Source organism: Larimichthys crocea, unplaced genomic scaffold (genome assembly GCF_000972845.2).
Source record: "Larimichthys crocea isolate SSNF unplaced genomic scaffold, L_crocea_2.0 scaffold82, whole genome shotgun sequence".
Lineage (NCBI taxonomy): Eukaryota > Metazoa > Chordata > Actinopteri > Sciaenidae > Larimichthys > Larimichthys crocea.
Genome location: NW_020860793.1, coordinates 1,094,210 through 1,109,214, shown reverse-complemented (window position 1 = coordinate 1,109,214; position 15,005 = coordinate 1,094,210). Strand labels below are relative to the sequence as shown.

The window sequence follows — 15,005 nt, the reverse complement described above, 5'->3', positions numbered from 1 at the left end:
ATTAAGGAAAGGAGCTTCAATGCTTCCTTCATTATCTCCTTTAGCATAGGATACACCGGACTATCCTTTACAAAAGGAAAGGAGGTAATGCTGTCCCACAGTTCTTAGCAACAGAAAATCGACGCACCGTTCAGTCATTCACAACCAGACAAAAAAACATCAGTGCATTTAAGCAGTGTGATGGAGACTGCAGCAGAGAGAGCGTGTGAAAATGAACATTGTGTTTTTACATCAAGTGGTGACGTGACGTAAAAACTTTGATCATGAAGTGTGTTCTGTTGTTAACTTTGAAGATTCATTTATGATTTGTTGTTATTTGTCTTTGTGGCGTTGCCTGATGCCACTGTGGGTTCCTTCGGCAGGTAAGACTCACACGGATGAGGTTTTAACTTGTTTATTTTCAGGATTTGTTATGCACGATACACAAGCAGCTCCGTCGGTGTCGTTCGCAGGCTTCTGGTCCTTCAGGGCTGCCGACATCCGGACACGCGTGTCTCTCGTGCGTCTCTTCCTCTAGGTCCAGCACGCTACTGTGTTTTAAAAGGAAAGAGTGATTAGCTCAACAGGAAACCGGTGTGCTTATCACTCTCACCTGGTGCTGGTCTCCTGAGCCCTCTCCACACCTCTCTCCTACAGCTGATGCACCAGCCCCTTCCACAGTCTTTTTTTTCAGAACCATAGCAAGCATCAATAAGTACACTCCAGGGCAGCCCTGCACTCACACTCTTTTTTAAAGTACATAAACAGAAAGAGCATCAAGTATTTCCTGGTGGTTTGTGGCTCCCAGGTAGAACATTTTATATTCACAATAAACAGACCTTCGAGCTGGAAAATGAGCCACATTCCACCGGTGTGGCTGATTCAGTGACTGATGGCATTAACCCTACTGATGTTTCATGCAGGAAATATAAATGTGGACAACTCGGTGAAAAATCTGCTGCTCTTAGACTATGTCATGATGCGACGGCGAATGTTATTGTTGTGATCTCTGGTAAAACTACAAAGTTCAGAAGATGGACTACAAAACGCTTCTTCTGAGATACTTACTAGATACTCCCTGTGCGCTCTGACCGTGTTAGTCATGCAGGAAATATAAATGTGAGGAGTTTTAAAGGTGCACTGAATTGCAGCCACACCTAGATTTGTGCAGCAAATACATCTAGTAACCTACAACCACTCTGATAGGAGTTGCAACACTCCTACACCTAATCAGTTTTCATATATGTACATATTTAACCAATAATAACATTTTAGCTGAGCAAAAAGCAGAAAGAGCAATGGTAACACTCTAGAGAGAGGAAATAGAGTAAGGGTAGGTTGTACTTATCATCCCAGGAATGGATATTTGAAATAGAACAACAATGTAAGTAGAGATGAAACATACACCTGAATTATGCACATAAAGACAACAGGAGACCTTTCAGATCACTTGGACAAGAGGTGGAAGAAAGGTAGGCCTCGTTAAACGTCCAGTAGCCTTCGACTTGCTTCTTTTACAAATATGACAACTTTATAGTGTCTAAGCTGTTATATTCTAAGTAACTGGACTGTGAAATCTGAAATCTAGCTGTATCTGTTTAATCTAGCCTCTTTTTTTCTTGTTTGTTTCTTGTCTAACTGATTAACTACTGAGCCCATTTGCCCAGGCCTGTTTCTGACTGACTGTGATGTTACTGAGAGTTAATATCGTTTTGAAATGTTTACAGTGATACTGTGATTTTTTATCTGTATTGCTGTAAAATATTACTGTAAATTTCCTGAAATTGTTAGCCAGTAATTTACTGTCGAAGTACAATAACATATTTTACAGTAAAACACTAAAGTCTCTAGTTTAGAGTAGAGAGACATATTTTTATTCCAGTTAAACCATCACTCTCATCAGACAACATGCTGTAGATACAGTGAGCATTCAGCATTTATTTCTGTGTCTGTTTCACAGCTCTCTATGACTTCATGCAGTGACACAGTCAGATACATTTTAACACAATAAGTGCTTTGGGGAGCTCAACCACACTTTTTTCTTTTCAGACAGAGTCCAGCAGTAAAACCTTTCATCTGTGGATAATACAGTCACGACTGCATGCAACGCAAAAGATCCAGATAGTGAGTGAGTGTGAGTGTCCTTTCATTTGAAATCGTTTTATTCTTCATGACATTATGGAAACAAAAACATGAGAAACAATAAACAGGCATGTGTGTTTGAAACACGGTACAGGTGATAAGGGAGAGCAGGAGGAAGCAGGACAGACATTTCACCAGCTGAGGAACCTGATTGTTGGTCCCCCTGCTCAAACACATGGTGGCTCTTTGGTACGCCTTTATGGCCAGAGAAGGTTGACAGCGGGAAGCTAGGAACGAGAAACAGTAGTAGTAAAAAAAAAAGAAAAAAGAAAGCTACAATACACGCAATAAAGCAATAAACAAAATCAATCAATGTAGTTAAAAGTAAAACTGTTAGAAATTTTTTTTTTAAATATACTAAATAATAAATAGTGACTGGTCACAGAAAATACTGGAGCCTGTCCTGCCATCAAACTGCACAGTAAAAATAAGGTGTGACAATGGCCACACTCCCTGTGCCAATTACCTGAATAGAGGGACCTACCAAATGTGTGATCTAAACCATTAAAACACGTAAACTATTACACACATTTTAGGTTCTACAGTAATAATAAATACAATAAACAAAACATAAAAGCCAGGCTGGATAGTGGATTTTATTTATTTCCTTGAATATTAAAAATTCTTTATGTTTTTCAGCCCCTTCGACGTTGTTAAAGCTGTTCAAGCAGCTTGGAGTATCATGACTGAAAGCAGCAGCATCAATCAGTCCATTTATAATGTGAACATTATAAGTCAGTGGACGGATTAACTTTCAGATTTCAGTGTGTTGACCCAGCTGGTTCGGTGTTGACAGATGTACAGTGTGCAGCAGGACTCCAGATTTTATCTGTGACTCACTCTGCTCTGTTCCTGCTTCTTTATTAGAATGGAGTCCTATTCTGATTCATATCCGGTTACACTAAGAGGAGATGATCAGTGGTCAGTATATAATTAAGAAGGAGGAGGAGGTGGACAGTGATTATGAACACTGGAAGGAAGAAATTAAGAAATAACATACACTGCATACATTTCACAGAATGCATTTGCTTCTTTCCCTCCTCTCCAGGGGTGCGTTGAATAGTCAATCTTTCTTAGGAAGGTTCCTAAAATAAGTGGAAAGACCCGGAAGTATTAACGTAGCCGCCTGATAAGAGCTGTTTGAATTCTCTAACTATTAAGGAAAGGAGCTTCAATGCTTCCTCATTATCTCCTTTAGCATATGATACACCGGACTATCCTTTACAAAGGAAAGGAGGTAATTCCGTCCCACAGTTCTTAGCAACAGAAAATCGACGCACCATTCAGTCATTCACAACCACGACATAGAAAGAAAACATTAATGTATTTAAACAGTGTGATGCAGACTGCAGCAGAAAGAGCTTGTGAATATGAACATACATGTTGACGTGATGTAAAACCTTTGATCCATGAAGTGTGTTCTGTTGTTGCTTTGGAGCTGCGTTCACATACACAGTAAAACTGTTTGTCACTGTGTCATCAGCGTCCCGCAGATCATCATGAGTTACCATTGCTGATTAATCAAATATCTTTGCCATAACTTGCTATATGTTTCTTAGCGTGGACACGATGGTGAGGACCATACCAGTGTAACAACACTTCATTTGACTTCTGACAGGTGGACAATCATTTATTATTTATTTATTATTGATGCTGAAATATATTTCACCGGGTTGTCCATGTTATATTTACTGCATGAAAATCGAGTATCTCAGATGAAGCGTTTCATAGTCTGTCTTCTGAACTTGATAGTTTTACCACAGATCACATCAATAACATTCGCTGTTGCATCATGACGAGCAGTCAAATTCTCTGAAAACACCACGGTCGTCTTCTCCTACTCCTGTGAACTCTCCTTCACATATTTCCTCGTGACGTTTTCCATCGAGGTTGAGGAAAAATGGGGTTATTTTCTGACTACACGACCTAACCCAGTTTAATGAATCATCTGTTTAGCTGTAGTTTCTCTAATGCCCACTAGATGTACACCAAGAAAAACTCTGAATGTATTGAATCCACCAAAAAACAAATCTAAGAATATATTCAGGGCCAGCCGCGGGCATAAAGAGAAGCCCCTGGCTGCAGCTTTTGAGCCACGCCCACATTGAGCCACGCCCCCAACGCTTGACTCCTTCTGGTGGCGGAGACTATGAACTGCAAGTGGCCGCCTCTGTTGTAAATAATATTTAAAACACACACACACACACACACTATAGGCGTTCCAGTGCGCGCCCCTCCGGGGTTTTTTTTTTCCATCATTTGAATCGCGTTGTCACAGCTAAAGATGGAGAGGCAGAAAAAAAAGCTGTCCGGAGCACAAAGCAGAAAACGGAAGAGGGAGAAGGAGAAAGGTTTTGAGGGGATGAAAAAAAGCTTTTCGAAGTGGTTGAAAGACAGTGGGTAAGTTATGTCAGTGTATCAAGAGAGGCTTGTAAATATTCAGGATAGCAAAGCTATAGCAAACGACAGGTCCAACTGTGGGAGAAAGGACTATTACACGTTCTTCATCTTTCAAAAACTTCATTTTATTTAGATGAGGAATATGGTTTCATTTAGTGACGTTTTAGATTCGTTTCCAATGAGATATTATTGATATAACGGCCTCTGTGTCAGTTGATGTTTAATATAAGTTCTACTTATTTTGTTTTTGGTTCCTACCTACCTGCATGAAGTTAATGATGCGGAAAATGTTCGGTGTAGCGCCGTTTTCCGCCCGACATATTTGACCGCTACACTCATTCAGAAAAAGGCGCCGCTGTGAAATACTACGGCAGTGTTATTGTAGTATCGAAATAAGTTTAAGTAATTATAAGTCAGCGAAAGTGTTCATCATTCCCTCTCAGGGCATGTGGTGCAGCCAATAAGCTGCAGTATGAGGTTTTTGTGTTCCTTTTGTTTTAAGATATTGAGTGTTTGTTTACATTGTATTATAATCAGCTAAGGTTAAAGGTGGGTTTTTGTGTTTTTTTTGCTGACTGTTTGCATGCTGTAATCTGATGAAAGTTATATGATAAGCTAATTTACATACAGCATTAAGAGATAACATCCTAATTGATTATAATATTTTTTGTATTTTTGTTCCTTTTTACTTTCAGTTCTCACGTTGTTTACCCCATTTATTGGACATTATCACGTCCAATTTAAAACGAGTTGCTGTCTTATCATGCTGTCATGACCCGGCTCTAGAGCCATGACAAACACACAAGGGAGACACGGATTGAAGGCCAAAATGGAAATGATTTATGTAAAGAACTAAACACAAACATTTTTTTTACCAAAAACAAACCAAAGAAACGATGGGGTGTTTGTCAATCAGTGGTGAAGGTGCATGTAGCATGAATGAAAATGTGTAGATGTGAGATGTTGTGTGCCATAGAACAAAGAAAACCAAAAACCATGAGGCAGCCTGGAGAGGTGGGGGGAGCCTGCCAGAGAGAGAGAGAAAGAGAGTTAATGGGTGGGCTTTATACTCTCCCAACTGAGGCCCAGGAGTTTCCACCAATCAGCTGGGTATTGGAGCACACACCAATTACACAGGAAACCGCACACCCCCCTCCTAAGAACGGGGTCCCAAAAGGATTCCCGTTAAAAATATATCAAGTGTGGAACAACAAAGAGCAGCCAAAACCAACACTAAGCGGAGCTCTAGACAAGGCGTCTGCCACCACATGTCAGTTCCCTAACATACTTGACATCCAAGCAGAATGACTGCAGGAACATGACCAACGCACTAACCGCTGGTTTGGACACGCAAAGAATTGAGGAATGTCAACGGATTGTGGTCCGTATAAACTACGACCGTACTGCTGCCACCCAGATACACTTCAAAGTGTTTTAATGACAAAATTAAGGCCAATGCCTCCTTTTCAATTACAGAGTAATTTAACTGGCAGGAGTTAAACTTCTTAGAGAAGAAACTAACCGGTCTTTCTATTTCCAGATCATCAGCCTGCATAAGTACCGAACCCGCACCTACAAAGCTGGCATCTACATACAGTTTAAACTGCCGGTCAAAGCGTGGGGCAGCCAACACTGGGGCAGAGCAAAGGAGTATCTGACTTGCGAATGCTTCTGACAAACTGCAGACCAGAAGAATTTACCTTCCTTTCAACAGATCAGTTAGGGGTGCCACTACGGTCGAGAAGTTCCTGCAAAAACTTCTGTAATACCCCACGAGGCCAAGAAAACGCATAAGCTCCTTCTTTGTGGTCGGAGCTGGATACTTTTCCACTGCCTGGACTTTGGCGTCAACCGGACGCACGTGACCCTGTCCCACCACCCGGCCCAGATAGGTGACGGTCGCCCTCGCAAACTCACACTTTGCGAGGTTTACTGTAAGCCTTGCCTCCGCCAAACGGGTGAACAGTTCACGAATACGTTCTATATGCTCTTCCCATGTGTCTGAATAAATGACCACGTCATCCAAATAAACAGCACATCCCTGCAAGCCACAAATGACACGGTTCATCAAACGCTGGAAGGTAGCTGGTGCATTCCGAAGACCAAACGGCATAACCAAATAAGAGTAAAGTCCACCAGGAGTTATAAAAGCAGCTATCTCACGTGCCCGCTTGGACAATGGGACTGGCCAATATCCTTTAAGTAGGTCAAACTTACTTACAAATTTCGCAGAACCCACCTGGTCAATACAGTCCTCCATCCTTGGCAGAGGAAAGGAGTCAGGCTTAGTGACATTATTCACTTTGCGAAAATCCGAACAAAACCGTGGTGTACTGTCAGACTTTGGCACAAGCAAGCATGGAGAGGACCAGCTTGAATTGCATGGCTCTGCAATACCATTCTCCAGCATGTATGCGATTTCAGCATCTAGAAATTTGCGTTTTTCAGCATTTACACGTAGAACCTCTGTTTAATTGGCTTCGCATCTCCCACCTCAGTCATGTTCAATGAAGTGGTACGACTAGGTGTATCGCAAAACAACAGGGAAAACTCAGAATCATCAACCAGCTGGCCACGGCGTGATTCTGGCAAGTGGTTCAACAGTTTGTTCAAGTTTTTGAAAGCGTCAGAGTTTTTTAAGCGTCCCGCGTAACATGGCCTGATCAGGTGCAGCAACACGTCATCCTCCCCACCTACATTTATGAGAAGATTCCTGCACCGGACCAGCACACAAGCAGCACGAGCATGACCCACATTGGATGTACAACAGAAAAGGATGGCTCAGAGGTGCGTTCTTAATACGGTTTAAGCAAATTTACATGGCAAAGCGACTTTTATTTCTCCGACCGGGAGTTGAAATTATGTAATTTTGATCAGAAATTTGTTTCAACACCGTGTGTGGACCTGAAAACTTTGCCTGGACGGTGATGACATAGGGGTAGAGCGAGTACCTGGTCTCCAGGCTATGCGCGACGTTCAGTATGACGATCATACCACGACCTTCATCTTGTCCTGAGCCGACGCAAGTTTTGTTTTGCCAACTCCCCAGCTGTGTACAGTCGTGCCGAAACCCGTTGATATAGTCAATTAAGTTTTTAGGTGGATCTGACCTTTCCAGCTGTCAGACAGACTGCCAAGGGACCCCTTACCGTGTGTGCGCAAACACAAGTTCGTTGGGCTGAACCTGACTCGCTGCGTAACCTCCCTTGCTGAGAGCATAACCATGGCAAACCTTCCTCCCAATCCTTCCCAACTCAGTGCAGTATGCACGCAGTAGAGACTTAAAGTTGATGGAAGCGCTCCAACGCACCCTGACTCTGCGCATGGTAAGCAAGCTCGATTATCGCTGTACCTGAAGCTGCTTCAACACCTGGGCGAACATGTGGGAGGAAAAATTTGAACCCTGGTCAGACTGTATACGCTTTGGAATGCCGAAGATGGAAATAAACTGAGAAAGCGCTCGTACCACAGACCTAGTAGTTATTGTGCGCAGAGGATACGCAGTTGGATAACGTGTACTCTGGCACATAACAGTCAATAGATACTTAGCACCTGATTTGGATGGAGGAAGAGGACCTACGCAGTCAATGATCACATGTTCAAACGGCTGGCCGATCGCAGGAATGGGACACAGTGGTACCGGTTTTAATGTCTGGTTGGGCTTATCCGTCAGCTGGCATGTATGGCATGTTTTAATAAACGCAGACACATCGCTCTTCATCCGAGGCCAAAAGAAATGTCTCAACACACGATCATATGTTTTTTTTACCCCAGCATGTCCAGCTTCATCATGTGCTACTTTTAACACTGAGTGACGGAGTTTGGTTGGCAAAACTATCTGAAACACAGGAACCCCAACGAACACTTCACTGTGCTGCAACCACTTCCTCACCAGCAGTGAGTCCTGAAGAAATAACCACAAGCGCCGTCCTGCACCTCACTCTCCAGACCGAACCTGCTCCATCAGCCCTTGAGAGAGGAATCAGCTTGCTGCTCTGCCACCAGATCACTGCGGGATATTGACAGAGGAAAATCAGACAAGGGTAACGAAAATTTTTGACAACCATTTTCCTTATCTGACTGTGTTGCAGACTCCGTTTTTAATGCAGCCATGGCGCGCGTTACAGCACAGGCGGTGAAAGCCTCAGGAAAATCAGTTTCACTCTCATCCGGTTCCCCTCCCACCCGTGGCACCGGTGAGACCAACACAGGCGGAGTTACATCTGCCCACACACGAGCACCTACCAAGTCGTACCCAGGATAACAGAGATGCCCTGGACGGCAACGCAGGGCGCACAGCCAACTTAGCCCCCCCTGAAACAAGTCACAGTCAGTATCACTTGTGCAGTGGAACAAACAATACATTTAAATCCCCCACGAACAGGAACTGAACTGCCAGTTTCCGACTCCTTAGACAACGGCAAAACTCCAGCCTGAATGAAAGAGTCAAAAGCGCCTGTGTCTCGTAAAATTGTCACGGGCACCTTTTCTGCACTTCCTACCATAGACACAAAACCTTTCAAAATAAAGGGCCGGTACGGATCCAAATCTGCAGTCCCACAGTCTTTGGTCTGTAACACAGGATCTTTAAACTGGAGTGGTGACAAAGGAACAGGTGCAGCCAAACCACCCCTTTTACTTGGGCTTCAAAGGTTGAATCTGTAGGCCTCTGTTTCAATAAATGGCAATCTGCCTTCCAATGTCCTTGTTTATGACAGTAGTTCAACTCTTACGTGTTCACGCAATCCACCATTACGTACCTCACGGTAAAGTTTTAACCTGCCGGGAAAAAGATCCAACCTCACCGACAGCACCACCTTCACCAATATCATATGCAATGTACACCTAGTCTATGCGTCAACACAATTCGTCAGCCAAGGCGCCGCGCTTCACCTGCATTTTTTGCCTTCTGTTAAGTGATATAGTTGCAACTTGCACAGGAATAGAGCTCTTGAACTGTTCAAGCACCATGAGTTCACATAAACCTTCAAAGTCGTTCACCTCTGTTGCAGAATACCAGCGAGTGAAATGTAAATTCAGGTCTCGTGCAAATTCAAGATGACTCTGATTTTCTCCTTTCTTCCATGTCCGAAACCGTTGCCTATATGCTTCCGGAACCAGCTCATAAGCTCTTAACACTGCTGACTTCACCGCAGAGTAACTTTTACTTTCAGTATCATTTAATGCAGCGTAAGCTTCCTGGCCTGCCGGCAGCACACACTGGAGCATAAGTGTCGTCGTCTAGTTGTACCTCGCCTCTCGCAAAGCGAGGTTACTCTAAACTCTTCTCGTGGTCGTCCCCAAATGGTGGAATGACTTACCAACGGCTACTAGAACAGCAACATCCCTTTCTACCTTTAAAAAACCTTTCTGTTTCAAGAATGCTTCCCTGCCTAACAAAACTAACAAAACTAACAACTACTCTGTGTCCTTTACACCTTTCTCAGCTTATGTCCTCCTCTGTAAGTCGCTTTGGATAAAAGCGTCTGCTAAATGCATGAGTAATGTAATGTAATGTAAAGGTGCGCGCCGACTCGGCCAATTGCGCACTTCAGCCACTCGTTCAAACATGAGAAAAACGACCGGGATCCTTCTCGAAAACTCGGCAAAAGCCGCAAGTTTCCCAACACTCAAAGTCATCAGAAGAATTCCATTGGCTTCACCAGCTGACAGTTTTCTCTCTCTAACCAACGTCAACCGAGCGTGCTCTATATCTAATTTGGCCTGCTCTGTCTGCTGCCGCATTTTCTTTTTTTCCAGTTCTGCGTTCAACTTAAACTTATCATGGTCTAATTGAAGCATTAACAATTCTTTTTGTTGCTCAAACGTTAAACCTGATGTCAACGTCGGAGACAACGTGGTAACAGGTGGAGCTACTGGGTGGAGTAAAACCTTGTTTTCAAATAAATTTGACTTCAAAATAGCCTTCACCTTCTTTTAAGACGTTTGTCTCCAACATCAATATCATAGTGCTCTGCTATTTTCAGCAGTTGCTCTTTAGTGCACAAATCTAAAAGCTCCTCTGAGGAGAATCAAAAAACTCCTCAAATCCATGTCAACTTGTGTGTGTGAAAATCAATGCAAACTATAAGTGTAGTCTATTTTTTATATACAATTTGGACTGAACAGGAAGCGAGTGTGCCCCACTAACTGCCTCAACCACAAACTAAGCTAAGCTACACCCAGTCTTCATGCAGTTACTGGTGGTGGGTAGTTATGCACTGGCGCCCAATGGCCAGGGAAGGCAACCAGAACCTGGCGACCCACCCTAAACCATGGATGTGCTCCGAGACAAAATGCTCTAACCACGGTCACCGCAACACTAACAAAACAAAATAAGACGAAACCTAAAGAGGTAACGCCGCTGAGCCTGACAGGGGAACACCCGATCACATCAATTAAATATACCCAGTAGACCACACTTACCTTACGTTGATTTCCAGTTCAAACACACAAGAAAAACCAAACCTCTCACTGCCTACAAACAAATTTTAGCCACAAACACCAACCGCAACTCCCGAACAAACATGCATATTTCCCACTATCAAATCAAGAGAAACTACACATGCAGAACACCATAGGGAATCCCCAGGGAAACCCTCACAAAGACAAATGACGTCGTAGGACCACAACTTCATACAAACAATTGGTCCTGTACAAAAATGTGCCATCAAGCTAACAGGCCTACCCCTGTAGCAAAACCAAAGTAGCACCAAATACTAACAAACGCCATACCCAAAGAGATCACCAAGATGGACGAGCCCCCAATGTTGTCATGAGGCTCTAGAGCCAGACAAACACACAAGGGAGACACGGATTGAAGCCAAATGGAAATGAGTTATTGTAAAGAACTAAACAACAAACATTTTTTTTACCAAAAACAACCAAAGAAACGATGGGGTGGTGTCAATCAGTCAACAGTGGTGAAGGTGCATGTATGCTGAATGAAATGGTGTAGTGTGAGATGTTGTGTGCCATAAGAACAAAGAAAACCAAAAACCATGAGGCAGCCTGGAGAGGTGGGTGGAGCCTGCCAGAGAGAGAGAGAGAGAAAGAGAGTTAATGGGTGGAGCTTTATACTCTCCCTAACTGAGGCCCAGGAGTTTCCACCAATCAGCTGGGTATTGGAGCACACACTCAATTACACAGGGAACCGTCACAATGCACATCAGAGGGAGTTACAATTGAGTTTATTCAAAAACTGATTTTCTCCAAAGGATTTCCAAACTGAATTAAATATTATTTACACAGAGCGGCCACTTGCAGTTCATAGTCTCCGCCACCAGAAGGAGTCAAGCGTTGGGGGCGTGGCTCAATGTGGGCGTGGCTCAACGCTGCAGCCAGGGGCTTCTCTTTATGCCCGCGGCTGGCCCTGAATATATTCTTAGATTTGTTTTTTGGTGGATTCAATACATTCAGAGTTTTCTTGGTGTAACATCTAGTGGGCATTAGAGAAACTACAGCTAAACAGATGATTCATTAAACCTGGGGTTAGGTCGTGTAGTCAGAAAATAACCCCCATTTTTCCTCAACCTCGATGGAAAACGTCACGAGGAAATATGTGAAGGAGAGTTCATCAGGAGTTAGGAGAAGACGACCGTGGTGTTCAGAGAATTTGACTGCTCGTCATGATGCAACAGCGAATGTTATTGATGTGATCTGTGGTAAAACTATCAAGTTCAGAAGACAGACTATGAAACGCTTCATCTGAGATACTCGATTTTCATGCAGTAAATATAAACATGGACAACCCGGTGAAATATATTTCATCATCAATAATATAATATAATAATAAATGATTGTCCACCTGTCAGAAGTCAAATGAAGTGTTTGTTACACTGGTATGGTCGCTCACCATCGTGTCCACTCATATAGAAACATATAGCAAGTTATGGCAAAGATATTTGATTAATCAGCAATGGTAACTTCATGATGATCTGCGGGACGCTGGATGACACAGTGACAAACAGTTTTTACTGTGTATGTGAACGCAGCTCCACAGTCAACAACAGAACACACTTCATGATCAAAGTTTTTACATCACGTCAACATGTATGTTCATATTCACAAGCTCTTTCTGCTGCAGTCTGCATCACACTGTTTAAATACATTAATGTTTTCTTTCTTATGTCTGGTTGTGAATGACTGAATGGTGCGTCGATTTTCTGTTGCTAAGAACTGTGGGACGGCATTACCTCCTTTCCTTTTGTAAAGGATAGTCCGGTGTATCCTATGCTAAAGGAGATAATGAAGGAAGCATTGAAGCTCCTTTCCTTAATAGTTAGAGAATTCAAACAGCTCTTATCATGGCGGCTACGTTAATACTTCCGGGTCATTTCACTTAGTTAGGAACCTTCCTAAGAAAGATTGACTATTCAACTGCACCCCTGGAGAGGAGGGAAAGAAGCAATGCATTCTGTGAAATGTATGCAGTTGTATTTATTTCTTAATTTCTTCCTTCCAGTTTCATATATCACTGTCCACCTCCTCCTCCTTCTTTAATTATATACTGACCACTGATCATTCTCCTCTTAGTGTAACCGGATATGAATCAGAATAGGACTCCATTCTAATAAAGAAGCATGAACAGAGCAGAGTGAGTCACAGATAAAATCTGGAGTCCTGCTGCACACTGTACATCTGTCAACACCGAACCAGCTGGGTCAACACACTGAAATCTGAAAGTTAATCCGTCACTGACTTATAATGTTTCACATTATAAATGGACTGATTGATGCTGCTGCTTTCAGTCATGATACTCCAAGCTGCTTGAACAGCTTTAACAACGGTCTAAGGGGCTGAAAACATAAAGATATTTTTAATATTCAAGGAAATAAAATAAAATCCATCTATCCAGCCTGGCTTTTATGTTTTGTTTATTTATTTATTATTACTGTAGAACCTAAAATGTGTGTATATAGTTTACGTTGTTTAATGGTTTAGATCACACATTTGTAGGTCACCTCTACTTCTGGTAATTGGCACAGGGAGTGTGGCCATTGTCACACCTTATTTTTACCTGTGCAGTTGATGGCAGGACAGGCTCCAGTATTTTCTGTTGACCATGTCACTATTTATTATTTAGTATATTTAAAAAAAAAATTTCTAACAGTTTTACTTTTAACTACATTTGATTGATTTTGTTTATTGCTTTTATTGCTTGTATTGTATCTTTCTTTTTTCTTTTCTTTTTTACTACTACTTTTCTCTTCCTAGCTTCCTCTGTCAACCTTCTCTGCCATAAAGGCGTACCAAAGAGCCACCATGTGTTGAGCAGGGGGACCAACAATCAGGTTCCTCAGCTGGTGAAATGTCTGTCCTGCTTCCTCCTGCTCTCCCTTATCACCTGTACCGTGTTTCAATACACACATGCTGTTTATTTGTTCTCATTTTTTTGTTTCCATAATGTCATGAAGAATAAAACTGATTTCAATGAAAAGACACTCACACTCACTCACTATCTGGATCTTTGCGTTGCATGCAGTCATGACTGTATTATCCACAGATGAAAGGTTTTACTGCTGGGACTCTGTCTGAAAGAAAAAAGTGTGGTTGAGCTCCCCAAAGCACTTATTGTTTAAAATGTATCTGACTGTGTCACTGCATGAAGTCATAGAGAGCTGTGAAACAGACACAGAAATAAATGCTGAATGCTCACTGTATCTACAGCATGTTGTCTGATGAGAGTGATGGTTTAACTGGAATAAAAATATGTCTCTCTACTCTAAACTAGAGACTTTAGTGTTTTACTGTAAAATATGTTATTGTACTTCGACAGTAAATTACTGGCTAACAATTTCAGGAAATTTACAGTAATATTTTACAGCAATACAGATAAAAAATCACAGTATCACTGTAAACATTTCAAAACGATATTAACTCTCAGTAACATCACAGTCAGTCAGAAACAGGCCTGGGCAAATGGGCTCAGTAGTTAATCAGTTAGACAAGAAACAAACAAGAAAAAAAGAGGCTAGATTAAACAGATACAGCTAGATTTCAGATTTCACAGTCCAGTTACTTAGAATATAACAGCTTAGACACTATAAAGTTGTCATATTTGTAAAAGAAGCAAGTCGAAGGCTACTGGACGTTTAACGAGGCCTACCTTTCTTCCACCTCTTGTCCAAGTGATCTGAAAGGTCTCCTGTTGTCTTTATGTGCATAATTCAGGTGTATGTTTCATCTCTACTTACATTGTTGTTCTATTTCAAATATCCATTCCTGGGATGATAAGTACAACCTACCCTTACTCTATTTCCTCTCTCTAGAGTGTTACCATTGCTCTTTCTGCTTTTTGCTCAGCTAAAATGTTATTATTGGTTAAATATGTACATATATGAAAACTGATTAGGTGTAGGAGTGTTGCAACTCCTATCAGAGTGGTTGTAGGTTACTAGATGTATTTGCTGCACAAATCTAGGTGTGGCTGCAATTCAGTGCACCTTTAAAACTCCTCACATTTATATTTCCTGCATGACTAA

General features: G+C 42.1%; 1 long non-coding RNA gene across 2 annotated transcripts in view; it reads left to right on the top strand.

Annotated features, from left to right (window-relative positions):
• The window catches only part of LOC109140000 (uncharacterized), a 26,327-nt gene extending 12,219 nt beyond the window's left edge, over positions 1–14,108 (top strand). The window contains exon 6 of one of the 2 annotated variants that reach the window (XR_002042366.2): positions 13,738–14,108. This is a non-coding gene — a long non-coding RNA (uncharacterized LOC109140000). The remainder of the gene's footprint in view (positions 1–13,737) is intronic. The other variant, XR_002042365.2, reaches the window with a different exon arrangement.
• Positions 14,109–15,005: the final 897 nt, after the last annotated feature.